This window comes from Astyanax mexicanus, unplaced genomic scaffold (assembly GCF_023375975.1).
Source record: "Astyanax mexicanus isolate ESR-SI-001 unplaced genomic scaffold, AstMex3_surface scaffold_31, whole genome shotgun sequence".
Classification (NCBI taxonomy): Eukaryota; Metazoa; Chordata; class Actinopteri; order Characiformes; family Acestrorhamphidae; genus Astyanax; species Astyanax mexicanus.
This window is the reverse complement of record NW_026040041.1, coordinates 6,755,642-6,781,922: the sequence shown is the minus strand read 5'-3', so window position 1 is coordinate 6,781,922 and position 26,281 is coordinate 6,755,642. Positions and strand designations below refer to the sequence as shown.

The following is a 26,281-nucleotide window of genomic DNA, read 5'->3' as shown; positions in this document are numbered from 1 at the left end:
TCAAGATCCACATCCAAACGGTCCAGTTGATTCTTAAGATCAACCCACTTAGTTTTTCTCCAGTTTGGAACAGCAGTCACCAGAGCTTGTCTAAGATCTGTTTGTAGTGACTCAACCAGCTGTCTAAAATGGGGACCATCAGTTGTATTGTTGATGTTACCAGCACTGTATTGGCTGATACCTGAATGGCGCAGAAAAACTCTTTCAAACCTCTCACCAGGGGCGCAGATGGAAATTTTGAACTGGGGGGGACCAAGCTGTAAAATCATATATATATATATATATATATATATATATATATATATATATATATATATATATATATATATATATATATATATATATATGCTGCAATAAACTTTAGAATATTTTTATTGTTATATGTTATTGTTTTTTGTTTCTTCATTGCTACAGCCTAGGCAAGACCAGGAAGACAATGTTAACATTTTACATCTTATAATTTCAGTTAACAGCGACTGCTTACTAAAATAACATCATAATAACATCATACATAAATCAATGGAGAGAGCCGCTGCATGCCTCGGTGCATGCCGGGTTGCGTTGCGTTTAACGCAGCTCCGCCCTCCGGCTCAACTTTATTCAAATAAATCCGGCCGCCGCACTGTGTCCAGTCCAGCCAATCAGGGAAAAGCAGGCTGCGTCCAGCCAATGAGGGAAGAGCAGGCTGCGTCTTCACACCCACACAAGCCTCTTACACACACACACACACACACAGAACAGGCGCCTTTCAACCACAGAAGAGAAGCTGAAAGCGGCAGAATATGGATTTATAGAGCTATAGGTTACAGTGAGGTTGGTAAAAAAATAAAAATATTAAACTTATGACTGTCTACTTCTGTTGCTTCATTTTAATTCAAAAACGAGCAAGGAGATCCAGCGCAGCGGATTGCGTTGAAAAAAAGTGCCAGTGGACACGTACCGTAAGGAGCTGGGAACTGCCTGTGTCTGTAGTCTACAGGCAGTTACCAGCTCCTTAGAACCCCGGACTTGAGAAGGTGCGTTAAATTTACATTGGAACTGGATCATGGAGCTCCGAACAATGTAACCTCTGAACTGAACGCTTCCTAGTTTAAAAACGAGGGCATCGTGGAACACAGAATTCCACAAACGTACAGTTAATTAAATTAAAACCCCAACGTTTATGCTTGTAGATGCTAGATTTCGGATGAGGTCACTATAAATCTGGGGGGGACATGTCCCCCCCGTCCCCAGTGCCATCTGCGCCCATGCCTCTCACAGAAGTCTGCGGCAGACTCTCCCTTTCTATGTCTGCAGTTGGTAATCTGCCCCCAATCAGTGGTTTTACGGTATTTGCATTTAATCCAGTCATCAAAAGCTTCCCAGCCTTTGTCATGGTTCTGGCCTTTGTCACCCAAAGCATTCAACACCTTTTTAGCAAGTTCTCTACCATCTGTGATGTTAAGAACTTGGCTAGCAATTGCTACTGCATCATTGGGATGTAGTGAGTACAGATTCCTTTTCTTATGCATGAGGTCAATGAAGTCGAGCCCCATTTCCCTCAGAGGTTTAAACTCTTTGGATATTGTGTCCAAAGTTGCTGCATCTAAAGGAACGTGCCCAATTTCTAGTCTGGTTTCACCACCTGCATTTCTCCTATTAAGTACCTCAGAGGATACAACAGTTACAGGTCTCATTTTAACACAGATTGGAAAGTGTGTTTTACCAGTAGCATGGTCAGAATCTTTATCTGATGACACAGATTGTGGCCCATCAGAGAGGTCACTCTCAGACAATTCAGGAGACAGCCTGACTGTTACTTGAGGATTTCCATCCTCTTTGTAACACGGCTGACCTGGAGTAGGGGCAACAGGGAGAGAACACTGAGGCCTTGATTTTGACTTACTCTTGGCATGTAGCTGTTCAACTTCTGTCAGTGTTTGCTGCAGTTGTTTACATGTGCTTTGGGCATGTTTGGTAGCAGTTTTATGCCTTCTGCACTCGCTAGTTCTAAGACCTTTCCTTCTGCTTCTTTTAACTTTTCATCCATAGATTTCAACTTGCATTCCCAGTAATGCTTAATAACAAAAAGACATTCCTTAACTGAGTTGTGCTTGAGGCTGTAACCTAAAGCTGTTTTACACTCAGCAAGAGTCCATTCTCTATCAGCAGAGAAACCTTTGGATGAAAAGTACTGAGTTAACTTTTGCTCACAAATATGTTTCTTCCTAATGTCACTGATTACGCTTTCAAAATCAGAATCAGACCATTGTGGCATTTCAGTCCCTCCCTTAACTAAGGTGCTGCTTTTATAGTTAAGAGGTTTAGCAAGATTCTGAATGTTTTGGCCTTTAGCAGACATGGTGAGAAAACAAGAGAACAAAACCAAGCTTTCTGAAACAATAGCAAAACAAAGACACTACCAGCAGATACCAACAAACTGTTCTTCACAGAGGACTACAGCAGTAAGTTTCAACTCTAACTAAGTAAAACGTTTCTCTTTGTTAGAGAGGATCCCAGTAACAAATCCTAAGTTTACAGTTGTAACAAAACAAAACATCTCTCAGTTCAGAGAGGATAACAGTTACTAATTCTGATCTTCTAGCAGTAACAAACAAAACATCTCTCAGTTCAGAGAGAATAACAGTTACTAATTCTGATCTTCTAGCAGTAACAAACAAAACATCTCTCAGTTCAGAGAGGATAACAGTTACTAATTCTGATCTTCTAGCAGTAACAAACATACATCTCTCAGTTCAGAGAGGAAAACAGTTACTAATTCTGATCTTCTAGCAGTAACAAACAAGCATCTCTCAGTTCAGAGAGGATAACAGTTACTAATTCTGATCTAGCAGTAACAAACAAGCATCTCTCACTTCAGAGAGGATAACAGTTACTGACTCCTATTTTATCCAGCCAAAATTTCTCTTCAGTTCGAAATGGCGTTTACTCACCAAGTAGGTTTCAGTAGCCATCCGGGTCACGGCACCAAGTTGTTAGAAATTCGGCCTTCAGGAATCAGGAGTCAGAATCAGGAATCAGGAGACAGCTTGAGAGATGACTTGAGTTTATTCTCGTGCAGACAGAAAATCTACACGGGCACAGCTTAGTTGGTCGTTGCTCCCTCTGTGTCCGCCTGACTAGTCCATATGACTTGTCTGTCTGTTACTGTCTGTGTGAGACTCTCTGACCGAGACTCATCTAGACTGAGCTTGACTGAACTGAGTGAGACTCAACTAGACTGAGCCACTAAGACATTTTAGCAGGACTTTACATACAGGAGAAACTGCTTTGAACACAGCAGGGGGAGAAAGGGTAAGGGTTTATGGAGGAGTATGTGGGGGGTGTCATCATTGGGGGTGTCTCTATCAACTTATGTTAAACAAAGGAGAGATGTGAGAGATAAGGGTGAGGGGCAAAAGGTTAGGAGTGTATAGGGAAAAAGGGGGGTTAAGGAGTGAGACAGTTTAGAACCTAAGAAAACTTAATAAAAGTACAATTTGTTGTTGACAGAATCTCTCAGTAGTCAGAAAGATCGGAGCCCCCCTAAGTCTGACTACCCTCGGCATTTTATACAGTCCTCGTTTGTACATGAGGTAATGTCCCCTCGTGATCTGTTTTGGAACAGGTCCCTACCAAATATGGAAAGAGGAACAGAAACCGCACGTATACCAGATGATAAGCTTTTTAGGAGAGAATAATTCATAAATCAGAAAGCTCTATTTACTATGACAAAACAGTTTCCAGGCAAAACTTGATTTCCATTCCTTTAGGAGAGAATAATGCATAAATCAGAAAACTCCATTTATTATGACGAAAACTGTCTCCGGGCAGACCTCAACTTCCATTCCTTTAACCCTCAAATCTGAGCCTGTAATGTCCCAGGAGCAGAGAATACAAAGTTCACATGAAATCAATGATAAAATACTGATTGAATGATTAACAGGATGAATATTGAATGATTAACAGGAATAATCAGTATAATTGATTATGAATACATGAAGTAAATCAGGAATACATGGAATAAATGTTGATTTTCCCCCACAAGACCCAATTTGGACACATCTAATTCAAACATTACAGTAAATCACAATAATCCCACAAAAGATAAAACGCAGCAAAACCATCTGTTAAAATTGCATGTAACTTCATGATTCTGTTTTCTGTTTAGCTATATTTTTGTGTATATATGTATGTCTCTTTCTTTCCTATTTTTTTCTCTTTTCTTTTTTTCTTTCTCTGTTTGTTTGTTTTTCTCCCCCTGTACCCACTTCCTGCATCTCACTCCCTACAACCCTGAACCCCCAACTATATTAAATGTATATATATGTATATATAAATTAAACAAATAAATGAATAAACAAAAAGTATTCATAGTCCTCTGAAGAGGGGGGGTGGTGGTGGGTCAAAAAAAAAGAAAATCAGACATTGCTTTTGAAGTGTGGTTCAACAGAATCATTTAAACCCTAAACTAATAAAACTACCTCTGACCATGTGCACATAAATATAGATCTCTCACTTAACAATACTAAAAAATCTTATTCTAATTTCACCCTCATAAAGAGAAATACACTGAGCAGCATGTTCTCTGTGGGAAAGTGTTCTATTCTGAGCTCTTTATCAGAAGTACATGCATGTCTGTTTATCTGAATTTAAGTTCAGTGTTAGTTTAATCTGCAGTGTGTGAGATTCAGCTAAATGAATGATCATGTCTTGCTTTAATAATTGATGAAATAATCACTGAAAATAATCTGTAACCAATTTATTGATAAAGAAATTAGAGTTAGTTTGTGTGTGTGGAGGATATGTATATGTATTCATGTGCATATTATTGTTTATAGTAAAGGAAGGGAAACATGTTAAACATTTCTTAAATATGTAAAACATCTTCAGCTTCACTCATTTTAATTCAGTAAATAATAGTATAATATTTTTACATGAACTGTTCTACACAATATATATATATTTACTAGATGTATTTTAATTAAAAAAAGATTGTATAACTACTATGGAATAAAGCATAATTATCTCAAATATATACTAATAGGGGTGTGTGTTTATATGTCAGTGTTTCTAATGGATTATCATTTCTCTCTCAGGCTGTGGAGCTGTAATCTATCAGATAAAAGCTGTGCAGATCTGGCCTCAGTTCTCAGCTCAAACTCCTCAACTCTGAGAGATCTGGACCTGGGTTATAATAATCTGCAGGATTCAGGAGTGAAGCTGCTCTCTGCTGGACTGAAGAGTTCACACTGTAAACTGGAGAAACTGAAGTAAGATCATCAAAATACAACAAACAGAGCATCTCACCTTCTCACACACACACACACATACACACACACACACACGCACACACACCTCTACACACACAAACACATACACACACACCACTACACACACACACACACACACACACACCACTATACACAAACACACACGCCACTACACACACACACCACTACACACACACACACACACACAAACAAACCACTTCACACACACCACTGCACTCACACACACACCACTACACACACGCATCACTACACACACACATAAACACACAAACACACACACACAAACCACTTCACACACACCACTGCACTCACACACCACTGCACTCACACACACACCACTACACACACACACACGCCACTACACACACAAACACACACACACATACACACCACTACACACACATACACCACTAAACACGCACGCACACGTGGTGTGTGTGTGTGTGTATGTGTGTGTGTGCAGTGGTGTGTGTGTGTGTGTGTGTATATAGTGGTGTGTGTGTGTGCGTGTGCAGTGTGTGTGTCAATTTCCCCCGGTGGAATGGCCACTATGGGGTGTGTGTGTTGGTGGGGGTGGAGCAGAGGGAGGAGGGTATTGATGTGTGTAAAATGTGGATTGGACACTGATGGAAATACGGAACAAATCCTGTATTGGTTCAATATTTAGTTACCAAATAAGGAACAATTCTGTATTTTAACACACACATACACACACACACACTCACACACACTCACACACTCACATCACTACACACACACACACCACTACACACACTCACACACACACACACACACATTACTACACACACACACACCACTACACACACTCACACACACACACACACATTACTACACACACACACCACTACACACACACACACACTCACACACACTCACATCACTACACACACACACACCACTACACACACTCACACACACACACACACACACACATTACTACACACAAACACACCACTACACACACTCACACACACACACACACACATTACTACACACACACACACACACCACTACACACACACACTCACATCACTACACACACACACCACTACACACACTCACACACACTCACATCACTACACACACACACACCACTACACACACTCACACACACACACACACACACATTACTACACACACACACACACCACTACACACACACACTCACATCACTACACACACACACACCACTACACACACTCACACACACACACTCACATCACTACACACACACACACCACTACACACACTCACACACACACATTACTACACACACACACACCACTACACACACACACTCACATCACTACACACACACACACCACTACACACACTCACACACACACACACTCACATTACTACACACACACACACCACTACACACACACACACCACTGCACACACACACACACACACACACCACTGCACACACATACAAACCACTTCACACACACACACCACTGCACACACACACACACCACTACACACACTCACACACACACACACACACCACTACACACACTCACACACACCACTACACACACACACACAAACCACTTCACACACACACCATTACACACACACACACCCCTGCACACACACTCCACTACACACACACACAGCATGAGTGTCCTCCATCATATCAGAGTGATTTCACTTCAAAAACTATATATATTTATTTGTTTACAGTTATTCAAAATGTCCGCCGAGTCAATTTCCCCCGGCGGAATGGCCACTAGGGGGCGTGTGGAAAGGGGTTAATTCGTTGATGCCAACTGGGGTGGCAGCAGGAGTGGCAAGGCTTTCTTTTAGGGTGGCAGCTGCCCTTTACCACCCCAGTAGATCCACCCCTGCTTTTAACTATTACGCAGCAATCTGAGTAAAAATCATCCATTAAAAAGCAGCTCAATGTTTCTTATTTCCTTATAGTTACACACCTCTCAGTAAAATAAGCTGCGTATACTCACACCATTCTGGGTAGTGATCAGAACCACTACCCACAGTCTGTACCAGTGTGTGGAGGTGGTGTGTAGAATGATCATCAGTCCTCTGCACAGTGTTCCCCCGAGCCATCGCTGAACCATTGCTTCATCAACTCTCTATAGAATATGCTGAAAACCTCCACAATCACACTCACACACAGTATTAGAAATGCAGAAACTGCTCATAGAGAAAAGTCACTCTGAACTTTACATTTTCATCAGACTGACTGTGTGGTGATTTCTCTAAACTAACACACTCATACTGCCTGCTAATGTTCAGAAAGAGAGAGTGTGTGTGTTGTAGTGTTGTTATCACATCTCCTCTGATGTTTAAGATATTTTTACACCAAGTGATGAAGTGTTTCTATCATTTTGTCCTATTCTTCTTGTCTTAAGGTGTGTAACAGTACAGGCCGTCATTGTGAACATGCACCAGTACCGTCTTTGTGCTGTGGTTAGATAGAAACCTGTTTTATTGTTTTAGTACATTTTTAAATACTCGTTCACGCTGTGAAGGTGAGTTATCCACTAATTTACTAAAACAGAAATGCTATTTTATTTTGTATTCTGTTTTTAAATGATGTAAAGCAAGAGCATAGGAGCGGGTTTGATACTGGGGTGGACACATTTGCTAATATGAACCAAAGCCCAGCCTATAGTGTCCTAGAACAACATCTTTTAATCACAAATAATCCATTTTTCCCCTTATTCTGTTTATTATTAGTTACATCCAAGTAAAGGTGACTTTACAACCTAAACACATTACATTACTGTTGTTAGAAAAAAATTAAAAAAGTGGTGGTATGATGTGTCTAATACACTGCTGGATATACATAATGATTGATTTAGGCTCCATTAGGGGCTAAGGGATTTTAACAGGTAAACTCAATAAAGGATTGTTTATTAGCTGATCAGTTGGATCTGGTGGAAAATACACAATTTTAGGGCAGAGATCAGGGTTAAGAAACTGCTTTAAACTACCAACATAAAGTACTGTACTAAATTCTGGCTATCCTCTACATCCAGCTTCTAGATATCTAGTTATTTAAATGAATTGTTGTTCATTGTAGCTTACAGTAAGTCCTGAGATCTTAAATTAATAAACACAGTTTGAATATGAAATAGTGATTAGCTGATCAGGTACATCAGGGCAAGTTGAACATTACATATATAGTTTATTTTTTCTTAAACCTTAACTCCCTATCTATCTAATTCCAAAGTTAAGCTAACTGACTAACACAGCTGCAGTTTATTAAGCACACAGTTGGTTTGATCTGTGTGTTTTGATTCAGAGACGTGTCTTTTTAACCAGCTATCAGAAACAGTGTCACCACAGTTTACATGGTTAGCTCCGTTACCTTTCTTTTAGAAAAATCTCTGTATATCCAGATCTGTTTTAACATCAGCTGATTCTGTACCCCGCTTCTAAATCTCACAGCGAGGGGGAGGGGCTTCCCTCCCACCAGCACACTGACTCTCCTCCGTGCGCCACAAAAGCAGCAAGCTGATTGGCTGTTTCTACTGTGAGGCGGAACTTAATTCCTTACCCGGCTCTGTGATTGGCGCTAAGAGATTTCCAATTAACACAGCGGTCACTGACTCCTCATTAATAGCACAGCTGAGCTGAGTGAAACGATATCATTTTTGGGGGACAAATCCACCTGTTTCTAATATTGGGTGAGACATGTCCCACCCATCCCCCCCGGTTCCAACACCAATGATGTAAAGGGTGGGTTTGTGCTGCTGTGTGTTCACGTGTGTGGAGTAAACAGGAACAGATATTATTTATATTCTGGAGGTTACAGCACTGTGTATTCCTCACACTATGGTATAATAATCCCACCTGGAACAAAAAAAAATCTCAGATATATATTTGCCCTAGTGCTGGACGATATAGCCAAACATTTATATCCCAATATATTCCCAAATTTTGGTCGATACAATATAATTTCGATATTGATATAAATATTTAAAGGGCTCAGAAAAACTGCTAGGAATAAATGGAATGCAATGGAAATCACTACCTGCTACTGTCTGAAAATTTAATTTAAGTTTTTGAAGCCTCCTCTCACAAAAACTATAGAATACTATATAACTCTTAATATAATAAAAAATGTCAAAATAAATCAATGCTCACTTTTATTTGCATATAGCAAAATAAAACTATGACATCCCTTTCAAACATAAACCTATAACCTATATGCATTTTACCAATATAAATAACTTTAAATTATAACAGAGGCTTCTTATTTTTTTATACAAATATAACATATCAAAATAAAAATGCTTCAACCAGGATAAAGAAAGCAAAAAGCCTTCATATACATAAAAGGAACATGATATCCCCGTAAAATAATCAAACCTATAGGATTTATCAACTATAAATAACTCAGTTACAACATAAACTACAAAATCGCTATAATCGCTAATATTGTATGTAGCAGAACTGCTCGGTTAGGGTCGGTTTGGCTTCATCGCGGGACATTTTAGATGCAGAGTGGAGCGGAGTGGATCCGAGCCTAGACTAGATTGTGTTCAGCTCTGCAGTGAAATGCCTGTCCGTGACAGATTCTGTAAATAATTCATATCGATACAACGCAAAAATTATATCACTGTTATTGTAACATGTCTTATCACAATAAATACTGATATCTAATTATTGTCCAGGCCTAATTTGCCCAATAATATATATATATATATATATATATATATATATATATATATATATATATATTTATTATTATTATTATTATTATTATTATTATTATTATTATTATTATTATTATTATTATTATTATTTTCCTTTCTCTTGGGTTTACCTGCTTTGAGATCTACTGTTCTGCCATTGGGTTCTACAACTCTCTGGGCTGGAGTGCCACCTACCTGTAGCACTCCACCCCATTACATTCAGAGGTGGAAAAAGTACTGAAATATTGTAATTGAGTAAAATTACCATTACTTTACTAAAATTCTACTCAAGTAAAAGTACCCATTTAAAAATATACTTGAGTTAAAGTAAGAAAGTACTCAATTTAAAATGTACTTTGAGTAAAAGTTATTTAGTTACTTTTAATTCATATAGGTGACTATAAACCATAATTTTATAGATTTACAGTTCATAATTATTTTTTTAACTTGCCATTGCTATGCTTTAACTTCTATTTACATGTTTTTTTTTTTAACATTCTAGCAGATTGTTTAATGTTCCCAATAAAAACTTAAGGAAATATCATTAAAAACAGGAAATATCATACAAAAAAAGCACAAACTATGTGTGATAAAATTAGCGGAACATAAACACAGCGAACATTATGAGGCATTTCTCTCACCACCAAGACTTTCAGAAAGGTAAACTCAGTTTGTGGATGCAGGTTAAGCACGTAACGTAGCGCAGCTCAGCTAACTTGTTAGCTAACCTAGGCAGTTTGATATGTCTCCAGTTTAGTTCAGTGTTGTTTAATGTCTAAAAGAGATTTTAAAGCTTTTTACACTAATATTAAATTATTCAGAGAAGTTTAATTTTATCAGTTAATATTACAAAATTTATTGAAAACACCTAAAATATACAATTGAACATGTAAGATTCAAAATATGGTAAAAACAAGAAAAAATACAGATGCTTTTCAGATTTTCTCATTTTTAATTTTAAATTGAAATATTCATATGTGTGTTTATATAAGTGTTTTTACAGTTTTTTATTTAGCTACAAGGTGTTTACATTCACCATGTAAACTTATAAACTGCTCTCTTTCACTGGTTAGATATTATAGTGATCCGCTCCTGGGATATTCCTTTCTTTCTCCAAAGTACTGGAAAATGTATAAGAACAAAAACTACTAATTTTATAACTTATTTTGCAGTAAAGAATGTTTTTCTGTATTCTTTATATCTGCTCAGTGACAGTGTCGGGTTACAGACTCCTCCCCAGCTCTGTCTCCACCTAACGCTGCACCTGATTGGCCGACAGAGTCGACAGAGTCTGATTCACGTCTTTCTTCAGAGAATACTCTGTTGATTCTGCGTATGTTCATAAGTAAGCTGTAAACCTTATAAACTAAGGCGTGAAAATCTATATTATAAGCACTGCTTTGACAACGATGAGGATTACTGGCGAATGGATTGATGGATTTACTTATTTTGAGTGATTTTGAAGCAGCAGGGAGCGGTAAGCGCTGGTGGGGGCTGTGTGTGTGTGACTGAGTGACCTCTAGTTACCCAGGGGGATTCATTACACAAGCTGCTGTAAAACTGTATAAAACAGTGAAATGGTTTGCAGTTCCGTAATCCTGAGAGTCAGGCGGTTGGAATGATGTATAACATGTCCACATTAAATCAAATATGGACATACGTAAAAAGCAAATATCAAATTGTAAGTAATATTTTAATAAATAGGCATATTTCGCCCTAAATGTTTATTTTCTAAAAGGAAATACAGCTAAATCTGCTAGATAACTGAAAAGCAGAGATTCTAAGCTTCAATATATGGCATATTGTGTGTTGAGCCTATAATTATTCATAAACACAGCCAGATATTAATTATGACATTTTTCTGGCCCCCGGTTGGGCCAGGGCGCGCTAAGACGATAAAGTAGAAGCTTTTGCTTTGATGCCAGTGTAGTCTACTCTCAACGCTCTCTTAGCTCAGCTTGAAACCTAGAATATTTCTTAAAGAATGAGCCAAACTCACACGTAACTAAAGGTGGGTAATCCAGGTCCAAAATTAAAAAAATGGATGGATTTTTACTTTTTGAACCTAAATTACCCACCTCTACATCTAAACTCTTAAAATTAAAAGCTCACACGCGCTCTCCAAACAAACTTACAACACTGAATCCATAGCCTAGACCTAGCAAGCAAACCTTGGCATGTCTTGGCCAAGCCATGGAAAACATTACAAATTAGTGCATCACTACGTTACTACAATATCTTATCAACATATAACTTTAGGAAACAATTAGTCTACCTTAGTATGCTTTTTCAAATTAGATGGTGAATGTTTGAACGCCATTAGCTCGTGCTGCTGAGCTGCATCGCATCCAAAAAGAGTTGTTTTTGCATCCAACCATTCCGAAGCCCCTTGCTGCAGCTGGACACATAACTGGGGTCTTCCTACCAACTTTCTCACTTGTGCACTTCTGGAGTTTGACGTGACGTGCAGGTCATGCATTAACTACAAACCAATAGAGGGTCTGGATGGTATATGTTTATACTTGTTATCCAACCAAAAGCTTTCCAAATGGCACGATTTATCTGTTTGTTTTTTTATGTTGCCGGAATTAAATATGAGTAACGAAGCTATTTTAATTTAATATCATCATTTTCTTTTTAGTTCAGACAGTTTTTTCCCAGCATTTTATTTTTTTACTCAGTAACGGGGAGTTTTTCAATGTAGCAAAGTAAATTACTTGTGTCAAATTGTAGTTGAGTAAAAGTAAAATTACCTATTTTAAAAGCTACTTAAAAATTACAAATTACTCATAAAATCTACTCAATTACAGTAACGTGAGTAAATGTAATTCGTTACTTTCCACCTCTGGAGATTTTACATATCCTGTGAGTCGCAGGATTCTCCTGCATATTGATAGTTTAAGAGTCCGCCCGCGCCGTGGTCTTCCCACCACTAGAGGGAGGCCACGCTCTAAGCCAGGTGGTAATCAGCGCAATTAACAACAGCTGGTGTCACTACCTTATAAGGGCTTCCTTCCGGTTCCTCGGCGCAGAGTCTTGAGTATTCACTTCGTTCACTTTGCTCACTCTCCCGCTTGCTGTGAGTCATTTAGTTGTGTCCGGCGCTGACATCACCGGCTCATCCCCGGTGGTGCAGCATGTTGGCTGTGTTCACTGCGCTTCAGAGTCCATTCTCGCGGGGGTTCGAGCCCTGCTCTCAGCGTTTTATATTTTAACCTTTTCAAACCTTTTTCTGCCGCTTTGTGTGTTCATTTCTTACATTTCGCCACAGTAAAGCAGTTCTTTCTTCTGTCACACTTTAGTTTGTGTAATTAATCAGTGTTCTAAACCTTGCCCCAGTATTAAAACCCTTACAGTCACCAAGCACTCATAATCCTCCATAGTGTTGTGGTCTACTCATTAGCCCTTCACACCAACGGTCTGGGTTCAAACCCAGCTCACTGCATTTCTCATTTATTTGCTTTTGAGTTCATCCTGGTGCAATATTCCACCAGGTTAAATAAAAGTCTGAGACAGCTATCTGGATCTTCCCGTTGGGGTAGCTGTCTCATTACAGATCAAATCAGTATATTGAGCTGTTCATGCACATTTTTGTGCAACAGATCGAGAGAGTGATGAACATTCAGGTCTCTTCTTGTGCTCAGTAGAACTATCAGTGTTCTCTGTGGGTGGAATTTACACTGCTCTCTTTGGCAGTGTTTAATGTAGTTCTACAGGTCAATGGCAGAGGGTTGGAATGCAGGGTATATAAAGTCCAATACTAATGCCTGTTTTACCCTGTGTTTGTATATATGATGTTAATGACTGCAAGACATGTCAATATATGATTGGTCTGATAGTCTGATTCTTTCACAGGTATAGTTAAGTTTATTTATACTTGTTCCTAAAACAATGTTAGGAGCTAGTGGGGGTTGGGTGTATGGGGGGTATTTACACTCCTAGTGTGTGAATATAACTGTACACTCATTTGTTGTTCTTTTCACTCCTTCTCTCTGCAGGCTGTATAACTGCAGAATTACAGAAGAAGGCTGTGGTGCTTTAGCTTCAGCTCTGAAATCAAACCCCTCACACCTGAGAGAGCTGAATCTGAGACTCAATAATCCAGGAGAGTCAGGAAAGAAGCTGCTCTCTGATCTACAGAATGATCCCCACTTTAAACTGGAGAAACTATAGTGAGTTACTGAATTACTGTCTCTGAAACACACACACACACACACACCTATACACACACACACTCACACACACACAATTGATATTCACCTAAAGTGTTTTAGAGTTGGGTTTAAGTTAACTTGTTATGGTAATATTGTATACAGTGTAATGGTAGAATTCTACCCACAATGTTCCAATGCGCTCTTTGCACAACTACTTCCGCATTCTCATCAGTGCTGCTCCAGCGTTTCCTGTTTGGCTTTTCCAACATACTCGTTATGGCAGTATTTTCAGCTGGTGTTTACAAGAGCTTCTAAAAGACCAGTAAAGCCTACCACTAGAAAGCTAGAGAAAGGCTTTAAACTATATGCATCTTCATACCTACACACTACAAAGATTTTTTTCTTATATTTTACGTTAGCCCACACAGCTCAGCATTAGCTAGTATAGCTAACTAGCTTGCTAGGTGCATTATTGATAGTTGTTAGTTTCTCCTGTTATCAAATGGAAGTCTAATAAAATGCTAGTAATAATAATAATGCTAACTATAATAATCATCATAAAAATAATTAGACAAGTGCTAGCTATAATAATAAAAATGCTAGCTATAATAATGCTAACTATAATAATAATGATAGTAAAAATATTATCACTATAAAAAGAATCATACACATGCTAGCAATAATAATATTAATAATAATAAAAATGCTAGCTATAATAATAATAATAATAATAACAATAATAATATTAATAAAAGTAGTAGAAATAATAATATCCAGCTATAATATTAATACTAATAAAAATGCTAGCTATAATATTAGTAAAAAATAAGAATACAAATGCTAGCTATAATAATAATAATAATAATAATAATAATAATAATAATAATAATAATAAAAATAATAATAATTAGCTATAATAATAATAATAATAATAATAATAATAATAATAATAATAATAATAATAATAAATATAGCCGCAAGCGGCAATCAGCAGGTTCAAGCACCAACTGGCACAAAGGTGCCTACTAGAGCATGGGATGGTGATGTGTAAGAAGGTCTAATATAATTTGAGCCACCCTGTCACATGTAGAGATTATCAAAAGTCTTTCACCTGTTATTAATGTTGAGCAGAGGCCTTTCAACATGATCAGTGCTTAAATTCACATACAAATCTATTGAAGTTTGTAGAATATTCATAACTTGAGTTACAATTAGTTAAAAGGCGTCTACATGTTATAGTTTTAAATCAGGATACTTCAACCAGAATGTTCACAAAATGGTTTTCAGATTGACCTTTTGACTTTTTCAAATTAAGCTGATGTTTTTGACCAAACAAGTTTATATTAACACCAAGGAGTGAATGTTCTGGCATGACATGTAATTACAAAGTTGTTCTAAATATAGTTCTGAATTAAATGGTGCTTCATCACAGTACTTTTGTACATAAGTGTTTAACATTGTAAGATGATCAGAGCAAATACTGCAGAGTTACAGCAAATTAGGCTGGAAATTCCAAGAACGCACATATTGCTTGATGCCTGGACACTATTGTAAGTGACAATTTCACAATTGTTTTTAATGACTATTTACCTACAGACTCTACAGTGTGCAACAAGATCAAAATGGAGGTGATAGGCCAAATATCCAAAGACTAGTTAAAATATAGCTATTATCAAACAATTAGCAATTATGAATAAACAAAGCACTTTTTCCAACATAGTTATATTTACAAGTTTGTTAGAGCCACTGCACTTAATATGGCAAAACCAATTAGATGTCAAAATATTACAGTATGAATGACATATACTAGTTTTTTTGAAACAGCGCCCCCCCCCCCCCCCCCCCCCCCCATGGCCAGATTGTTTCACCACTTTGCAGGTCACTACAATGTCTCTACCTGAACATAACACCCAAGTTACATCCTGATTGGGCAACATTCAGCCTGCAAAAATGCCTGCTGAATGCTGATTGGCTGATGGTGTTCAGCCATGTTGATTGATTAAGTTGCCCTTTGAACATTAGAGGTTGTATGACAGAATCTGTAAGATTCAGGTTGCTAGGTTGCACGGTTGCTGAGAAACAGTGTTGATACCAAACATGTCAGGATTGGTCAAAATACCTAGGAGTAGTTCGCAAAAATATGTTTTGCATATTATGACAATTAGCAAAAAATCTAATTAGACGGAAATGCATGGTCCAAATTGGAAAGTTGTAGGTATTGACTCAAGGAATCCAGCAAAAAAATTTTTATGTAGGTCTTATGGTTCTGGAGTTATTGGGCAAAATGTGAAAAAGGAACTTTCCTTGTTTATAGTGCCACCTATTGACCAATCAGTGCCATTTTTGTTGTCCTCCGAGATGCACTAATACTACATATACCTACCAGGTGGCATGTCTCTACAACTTATAGTTTAGGCTGTAGATATGCTTTTTCAGAGGAAAAAGAATAATAAATATAGCCGCAAGTGGCAATCAGCGGGTTCAAACACCAACTGGCACAATGGGGCCTACTAGAGCATAGGATGGTGATCGGTCAAAAGGTTTAATATAATTGGAGACACTCTGTCACATTTATAGATTATCCAAAGTCTTTAACCTGTTATTAATGTTGAGCAGAGTCCTTTCTAATTTGACAATTAGTCAAAAGGCATCTACATTTTATGGGTTTTGATCAGGAGACTTTAACCAGAATGTTCACAAAGTTGTGTTCAGATTGACCTTTTCAAAATAAGCTGGAGTTTTTGACTACACAAGTTAATATTTACACCAAGGACTGAATGTTCTGACATGACATGTAATTACAAAGTTTTTCCAAGGCTAGTTCTGAATTAAATGGTGCTTCACCACAGTGATTTTGTACATAAGTTTTTTAACATTGTCAGATGATTAGAGCAAATACTGCAGAGTTACAGCAAATTAGGCTGGAAATTCCAAGGACGCACATATTGCTTGATGCCTGGACACTATTGTAAGTGACAATTTCACAATTGTTTTAAATGACTATTTACCTACAGACTCTAAAGTGTGCAACAAGACCAAAATGGAGGTGATAGGCCAAATATCCAGAGACTAGTTTAAATATAGCTATTTTAAAACAATTAGCAATTATGAATAAAGCATTTTTGAAACAAAGTTGTATTTACAAAGTTGTTAGAGCCACTGTACTTCATATTGCAAAATCAATTAGATGTCAAAATATTACAGTATGAATGACATATACTAGTTTTTTTGAAACAGCACCCCCAGTGGCCAGATTGTTTCACCACTTTGCAGGTCACTACAATGTCTCCACCTGAATAACACCCAAGTTTCATCCTGATTGGGCAACGTACAGCCTGCCAAAATGCCTGCTGAATTCTGATTGGCTGATGGTGTTCAGCCATGTTGATTGATTAAGTTGCCCTTTGAACATCCTTTAGAGATTATATGACAGAATCTGTATGCAAATGTTCAGGTTGCTAGGTTGCACGGTTGCTGAGAAACAGTGTTCGGAATATATCTGTTGGAGTGAATGGGGCATATATCCGGAAGGACTAATTTGCATATGGCGGCCATATTGTTTACAAATTTCAACGTTTTTTTGATGAATATTGATATATTCATATATATATTGATAATATATATATTGATATATATATATATTGATATATTTGATGAAGCGCATGCTCTCCTGGGTATTTTGATACCAAACATGTCAGGATTGGTCAAAATACCTAGGACTAGTTCGCAAAAGTATGTTTTGCATATTATGCAAATTAGCAAACAATCTAAGTAGACGGAAGTGCATGGTCCAAATTGGAAAGTTGTTGGTATTGACCCAAGGAATCCAGCAAAAAAAGAATTTTGAATGTAGGTCTTATGGTTTTTGAGTTATTGAGAAAAATGTGAAAAATGTTTTTCCTTGTTTATAGTGCCACCACTTGACTAATCGGTGCCATTTTTGTTGCACTGATACTACATCTACCTACCAAGTGTCATGTCTCTACGACTTATGGTTTAGTAATAATTTTAATAATATCTAGCTATAATAATAATAATAAAAATGCTAGCTGGTGGATCATTCAGGCAAGTACATTTAGCTGATCTCCTCTCCCAAACACGTGGAACCTGGGTGCTTTAATATTAATTATTCCATTTAAAAGCAGTGGCACTGCATGCTTTGCCAGTCGTCTCTAAGCTTCTGACGTTTTTGGTTTAACCAGGTAGTCTGGTATGAAATGTTTGCTACAGACCTTTTATACGGCGAAATGGTAATGTGTTCCCGACTAATGTTCATTAGTCACTGTTATTAGATCACTCTGAGCAGGGAAGCTATGAAAGCCTAAAGCTTCCATAAAACTAATAAAAAAAAATAATAAAAGCAGACGCCGTGCAAAAAGGAACACAACAGTGCTGAAAACAGCTTGAAAACTTCACGCTGGATACTAATTTTGACCTCTCGCTAGTAAAAAATGTACGTTTTGCCTATACAGGCGAATGTAAACAATACAACCGGAAATGTCTGAGCCACATTATTTGAAAACGGAAATGCGTCAGAGCCGTGAGTGCAAGGAGCCCATAAATGACCAAGAACTTTTTGTTTTTAAAGGAAGAAGGTGTTTGATTGACCTGCAGAACAAACCAGATCAGACCGTTATTTTAGTGACATTTAGGGTGAAAACAGACCTGTGTGAAACAGAGTGTGTTACTGTGGTTCACAGTCACTGGAAATATTGTATCAACTTCAATCAAACCTGTTTAACTTTTAAACACAGGATGAACTTCACAGCCTTTTCTCAGTGCAGTGAGAATATATTACTCTCTAAGACTCATTATTGTAACTCTGTGTAGAGAAGCAGCACAATATTAACCATTTAGCTTACTTAACAAACCATATAATTTTAGTATAGTTTTAACAGACACTTACTTTATCATATAGGAAAGAGGGTTATTATTTTCAGTATAGAATTTATAATTAAACATATAATACATTGTTAATTTAGTAGTTTTAACCAAAAAGAACCCAAAGTCTCCATCTCTACAGTGTAGAGTGTAAAGTGTTTGGTATATGAGTTATATGAGGATTTCTGCTGCTTGTGATCATTTCCACAATCTGATACTGTGTTTTTGTGATTGAGGGTCTGAATGCTGACTGTGATAAGTGTGTTCATATCTGATCATACTGTCCTGTTTTCTCTTTTACAGCTTCATCTGACTGCACACAGATATCTTTATTCATTGGTTTAGATGTACAGAAAGCCTCTTGATGAAGGACTGATTGAGCCGAAGCTCTGCTGCTTCCTTTTCTCTTACAGTCATTGATATTTTTTTTTCATATTGTGGTGGCTCTGGGTTGTGTGTGTGGCTGCCTGTAGGCATGTTTCTGTTCTCCTGTGTGCGAGGATGACAGGGGTGGGGCATCTCCCTTGGGAGGGGTTATGCAGAGAGGGTGGGCACCACTCTGGATCTGCCATCTGGGAGACACACAGCTGGGTTGGTGGCCTTTGGGCTGTTTGAGCTCTGTGGGGAATGGTTTGCTCTCCTAGTCTTGTTAAAGACTGTAAGTGAGTGGCAAGCCTGTTTAATAAAGGAGCTAATGAGTATTCAGCATGATTCTCACGGGTCTTCCTTCCTCTTCCACGCCACAATATCTATACAGTTAAATTGTCAGTGAACACCATTTCAGCACACATCTAATCTTCATATCAGAGTGGAAATAGAACCTTGTTGATTTCTATATTGTGGAGTTTAGTAGGAAAGTGGGAGCCTTGTCTGTCAAAAACTGAAATTTTCACAGATGATATTTTGGTTCCAAAAGATTCTTAATTCCTACTGAAAGTCAGTGAGAGGTAGAGCAGCATTTTCAGACTTTTCTAAATCATTGGCTGTGCTAAAATGTGGTGTGGAATCTGGTTTAGAGAGATCTGAATCTACACATACAGTATAGTACACTTTTATATTCTGTATAGCAGGCAGAGCAGTGAGGGTTAACCAGTCGACAGTGATCAGTTCAGCACTGTCTTATACTTTTATCATGTTGTTTAAATCAATTAGAAATATGTTGAAACCCTCAGAAGCTGTATAAACTCTATCTAAAATCATTATTTTAACTTTTCCAGAGCCTTATTTTTTTTTCTTATTTCATTTTTACGCTCTTCAAATCAGAAACAGGAGCTGGAAATTAGCTTCAGCTAGAATTCGTATATACATTACATAACTTGTATTTTGTGTAACAGTGTTTATCTGTATTGTCCCTGTAAAATATGTAAATAAATACATATAGGTTAATCAAACCCAACAATGTCTGTCTTCATTTTCTGAGTCACAGTTTATTCTGTTGTATTTAATTATGAAACTTATGAAAGGTTTTGTTGAGGTGTGAAGACTGGTATCTGTTTTCCCTCCACAGTATGAACTGTCTGTATCTCACTGTAGAAAACAGTTTAAGCTTCTAAGGATTTTTAAATTAATTATATTATAGGGTGGAAAAATGCATTTTTTATACAGTTTATACAAAGAGACAAACACTGAATCCAAAAGCCTTTTATTCCTATAAGACAGAAGATCAGCGTTTCAGCAGTAAAGCTCAAATCTGTGTTTTAAATCCTGAATGAAGCAGAAGAAAGTGAGCTGAGTAAAGCAGAGGCTGGTGGTCCTCACTGCTCAGTGTCCTGCTCTCTCCTCAGTGTCCTGCTGACAGTAGGCTGGAGGTGCTTGGTGGTCTCACAGGTCACTGTGTTCTTCAGCCACTGCTCCTCCTGGAGGGTCAGGGTGCTGCTCCAGCTGTGGAGGCCGTGGTCCTTCTGCAGAAGCCCGGGACTCTGTCTGACCCCCGAGCTCCAGCTGCTCCCACCCACCTTCCAGCTCCGCCTCCAGTCTGAGGGAAGCTCTTGTTGGAGAAACACAGGAGTGTGGCCTTCACCTGCTGCAGCTCCACACTGGAGGGGGGCAGAACCACGAGGGGGGTGGAGTCACACCTAGGAGACACACCCACCTACCACTGCCCCACCACACACACACACACACACACAGAGGCAGGAACAGGTGTGTGTTCAGAGACTCATTTATCTTATTCTGTACAGAGCTGATCTGAGTTCAGTGCTGCATTAAACCATTTGATCCTCTAATTATAAACTACTGTACAATTTAAACTCTCCCTCAGATTCATCTGTAGTTACTGATCTCAAAATACTTCTGATTTTAAGAAGAGATTTAATGTTTCATTTACCAGCAAATAAATCTTCAGAGACATTTAATAAACTAACGTTATAATATTAACATCAACATGAATTCAGATCCTACATAGAAACTAATGATAATAAATAATAACAATAATACATATAAACACAGTCTAAATCTAATTAATGTAAATGAAAATATGTGTCAGTGTTTATTATAAGCAGATCTGTGATTGTTCAGCATGAGAATGAGAACCACAGTGAAAGTGCTGCACCGAGAGACTCCAGTCAAGAACAGATCTTTTACTGCTGAAATAAAGTCAGTAATTAGAGGCAGATTAATGAAATTTACTGAATCATTTCTACTTTTACTAACAACACTTGGTGCAGGTCTGGATTCAGGCTGAGTGGTGGCTCTCTGCCTCCCTCCTGTGGGGGGATGCCAGCTCTCCCTCACAGCTACTGTCTGTAATGATCATGTTTGCAGTGTAAAGAGAGAATTTTAGCATTAATGCTGCCTGTTTATTTCATAAATTAATAAAGTTATTCCATAGATATCCACAATCCTACCCTGAACTACTAGGGTTCCCTTTATCCACTATGTTTAATCAGTGATACTGCTATAGGTATGCTATTGTAGTTTATAGTTATTATGTGGTAAACTGTGATTCTACCATGAAATACTGTGGGACCCAACTGTGGCTGTTCATAATCACATATACAATGAACTAATCTTAGATAAAGCTGGTTCCTCTTGAGCTTCTCTAGCTCTGGAGCTTCAGGGTGCTGAGGTAGTATCTTGTTAGGCTTGTGGTTGAGGAGCTTTAGCTGAGCTCCAGCCGTTGGAAGCGCCGCTCGAGCGCTGCTTCATTCTGCTGGCTGAGCTCAGTAGCATTGGGGGCTGATACGAGTTTGATGCAGCGTTTGGGGAGATAGTTCAACATGTTGGAAGAAGAGAGAACAGAACTGCAGTTAGATTAAATGTAGGATAAAGCTAAACCATAGTACAGTTTAATGCAGGTCATATTATAGGGCAGAACTTACACACCTAATCTAAAATCTTATATTTAACACTTTCTGAAATTTACAGCTCCACTATTTAAACTGATGCAGTATTGAGTTAAATAGCGTATATTAGAAAACCACTTTGTTGTATTAGTTTATCTTGTGTCTCTTTTGTTTCATAGAGAGATGCCTCTTAGCTGAAATCTTCAGCAGAGTTACTGGTGAGACTCTTTAACTGGAAGACTTTTAGTGTTTCTGCTGTAACACAAACTATTCCACTTATCAGCTCAGCATCAAAGCCTTCACTCCAGTGAAGAACACACACTTTACATCCTACAGTGGGAGATGTGGAGGCTCTTTATCAGGGGTTCCCAAACTTTTGCAACTCACTGCCTTGCAGTTTAAAACAAATACAGCACAACCATCAACTTTGTAATTTCCTTTTTCTGTCCATGTGAATAGAGTTTCAATCGTTTTTACAGTTTATTTTTCTAAACTGTAATTAGAAACACATCATACTAACAATATAGTAATGCTTGTTGGGCAATAAAGTTTGAGACAAAATGAATAATTTATGCAGATTCTTAAAAAATGTTAAGTAAATAACATATAATAGATAGATCATAGATATAATAGGAACTGGGCTCAGGCTCTGTCTTTGGCTGCACCGTGTGGCCGCTGTGTGTAAATACCATTAAGGACAAAAGCTTAGGCTGTGGGGCGAGTTCAGCTTTTAAATTTTTTCAAAATCAATCAACGTTTATTTTCACTCCAGAATACAGAGATGATCCTAAAATACAGTAAAATCAACAAATAAGACCAAAAACTGTAATTAAGATTTTATGAAGATAAAAAGAAAACTAATACAATTTAATAAAACTAAAAGCAGTTGCAATAATTTAAGCGTGAAGATGTAAAGTGGACAAGCTTAAATCTGTTAAAAGTCAAATGAAAAGATTATAAATACAGATAAGTAATATAGATAATTAAAATAGTAGATTAATAAAGTATAATGACCCAATAATTCACCCATATAGCATAATTAACCCAACACCCATTCTTAATAAGCAGAGCTATAATTACTAATATATATGTAAGAAATATTTTTATATATTTCTAACAGTATATTACTCTTATAAATATAAATAATATTTACTGTTCACCGATAAAGATTAGTTACCAAATAAAGTCTGTCTTAATGTTCTGAGTCACAGTTAAGACTTTCCAACAAATAATCATATATCAACCATTTCTCCCTTTTCTTTAGAAATCTGATATTTTCTTTATTCTTAAAGAAACAGTGCACACATTTTTATATGCAGAAACACATTCTTTACTGCAAAATAAGTTATAAAATTAGTAGTTTTTATTCTTATAAATGTTCCAGTCCTTTGGAGAAATAAAGGACTATCCCAGGAGCAGATAATTCATCAAATTTTATTTTATTTTATTTTAACTTTTATACTTTTTTAGTTTTGAAAACAGAACTTTTACACTTTTACTTGAGTAAAAGTTGATACTTGAGTTGATGCTTCAACTTCTACAGAAGTATTTATATTTTAAACTCTAGTATCTATACTTCTACCTACAGAGTAATGAATGTAAATACTTTTGGCACCTTTGTTCCTCTTCCTTATCCTGACCCAACTCTTCCTCTCTCCCTTGTCCTGGTTTAACTACACCTTTTCCTGGAGTTACTTTTACTTTCCCTCCATCCAGAGATACTCTCTCTCTCTCTCTCTCTTTCTCTCTCTCTCTCTCTCTCTCTCTCTCCCTCTCTCTCTCTCTCTCTCTCTCTCTCTCTCTCTCTCTCTCTCTCTCTCACTCTGTCTATGAGCTCCAATAGCTACACTGGTCACACTCAGTCCAAAACAAAATCCCTTTGTTATGTGTTCATGTCACTGACAGCATTATGTCTTAAGCTAAAATCCAGTTCCAGCTCTGATTGGCTTATCATAGTCTTTTATTCATTTATTATTAATGATGTGTAAATTCAAATTTGTATATTAGTTATAATAGATTTACACATGATATTGTTGTAAAAACAGCAGTTATATACTGTATTTAAGGTTTGTAACATGAGATATTTAATTTTAGCATGCTGTATTAAAGCAATTGTAAATAAGATAAGAAAAACCCAGAACTGTGTTAGTGGATAATTTAGTTTGTTAATAAAATGTAAGCATGTATAAAACATGCTAATTGAATACATATTGTGTGATCGCTACATGAACTGTATGAACAGTTTAGTCCACAACAGACAGATGTTGAGTTAAGCGTATTTAGAGTTTTGAAAATGTGAATACAGATCAGATAAAAGCATGTTAGTGATTGTAAAAAACTGTAAATAGACCAGAGCTCATATGGAGCAGATGATGAATGATGAGATAAGAGGAAGCTCTCTGCCTCCCTCTGGTGGTGGAAACCAGTCTAGCAGCAGGTCTGGATTCAGGCTGAGTGGTGGCTCTCTGCCTCCCTCCTGTGGGGGGATGCCAGCTCTCCCTCACAGCTACTGTCTGTAATGATCATGTTTGCAGTGTAAAGAGAGACTTTTAGCATTAATGCTGCCTGTTTATTTCATATATTAATAAAGTGCAGTGTTTAGTTTATTTTACTGTTGTTTATATATGTTGATTTTCTAGTGCAGTCTATTGGCTGATCAGCTGCTGGAAGCTCATCATTAATCTATTAAATTAATCTAGCTCTTAGTTACTCTTACAAAAGAATTACTATGGTTTTACTATGATTTTATATAGTAACTGTAGTTATTGCATATATAACCATAACATTACTCTGAACTACTGTGGTTCCTTATGATCACTATGTTTAATTAATGATGCTGCCGTAGTTTTACTATTGTAGTTTATAGTTATAGACATAGTTATGTGGTATCTGTGATTCTACATTAAAAATACTGAGACACATAATGCTAATTATTACACTGTCTGTTCAGCTGTTCTATAGTACAGTATTTATTATACAGTTATTATATAGTTATTATATAGTTTATATACAGTTATTATACAGTTATTACACAGTTATTAATGATTATCTCTTTAACTACTAGGATGATTTATGGTGAATATATTATTAACATATTGAAATGTGACACTGCTGTGTGTTTATTATTGTATCATACGGTGCAGTTGTTATTCTCCTAATGAAATTATTATAATAATTACTGTGGCTTGCAAAAGTATTCATACCCCTTGAACTTCTTCACGTTTTATCACCTTACAACCACAAACTTTAATGTATTTTATTGAGATTTTAACTGATAGACCAACACAAACCAGCACATAATTGTGAAGTGAAATGAAAATGATACAAGATTTTTAAAATTGTAATAAAATTAAGATCTGAAATGTGTGAAGTTGAAACGTATTCAGCCCCCTTTACTCTGAAACCCCTAAATAAAACCCAGTGCAATCAATTCCCTTCACAAGTCACTTAATGAGTTAATAGAGTTAATCCAGCTGTGTGTAATTTAGTCTCAGTATAAATACAGCTGTTCTGTGAAGGCCTCAGTGGTTTGTTAGAGAACACTAGTGAACAAACAGCATCATGAAGAACCAAAGAACTCACCAGACAGATCAGAGGTTTTATCTCTCTCCTGTAAAGTTGCTGTTTTGGAGATACATGTTTTTCATTGGACAGCAATGATTATTATGTAGTTTAAATATTACAAAAGGTCAAACTATGTTAGACTACCTCAGTATTGTCTGAGAGGCTTCAGACTCCAGAAAGTAAATGAGTGATGGTTAGGATATATAAGTTCAAGGCAGAAAACATTTTTGACAGGGCCTAAAGGAGGGGACAGAGGAGGAAATGTATCAGACAGAACATATCCTGCTGTTTGTGCTTCAATATAAACATTTTAGATAGTCAGACCGTGTCCAGCTTTCACTGAGAATATCAATAAACATGTCACTCCTCCATTACTGAACTTAATACTGAATTGAGGAACTAATCCAGTTTAAACCAGTTTAAAGGGAAAGTGA

The 26,281-nt window shown here is 37.2% G+C and overlaps 1 protein-coding gene across 14 annotated transcripts in view; it reads left to right on the top strand.

Annotated features, from left to right (window-relative positions):
• Positions 1-26,281, top strand: part of LOC111188855 (NACHT, LRR and PYD domains-containing protein 12-like) — an 859,751-nt gene that overhangs the window by 496,971 nt on the left and 336,499 nt on the right. The window lies entirely within an intron of this gene.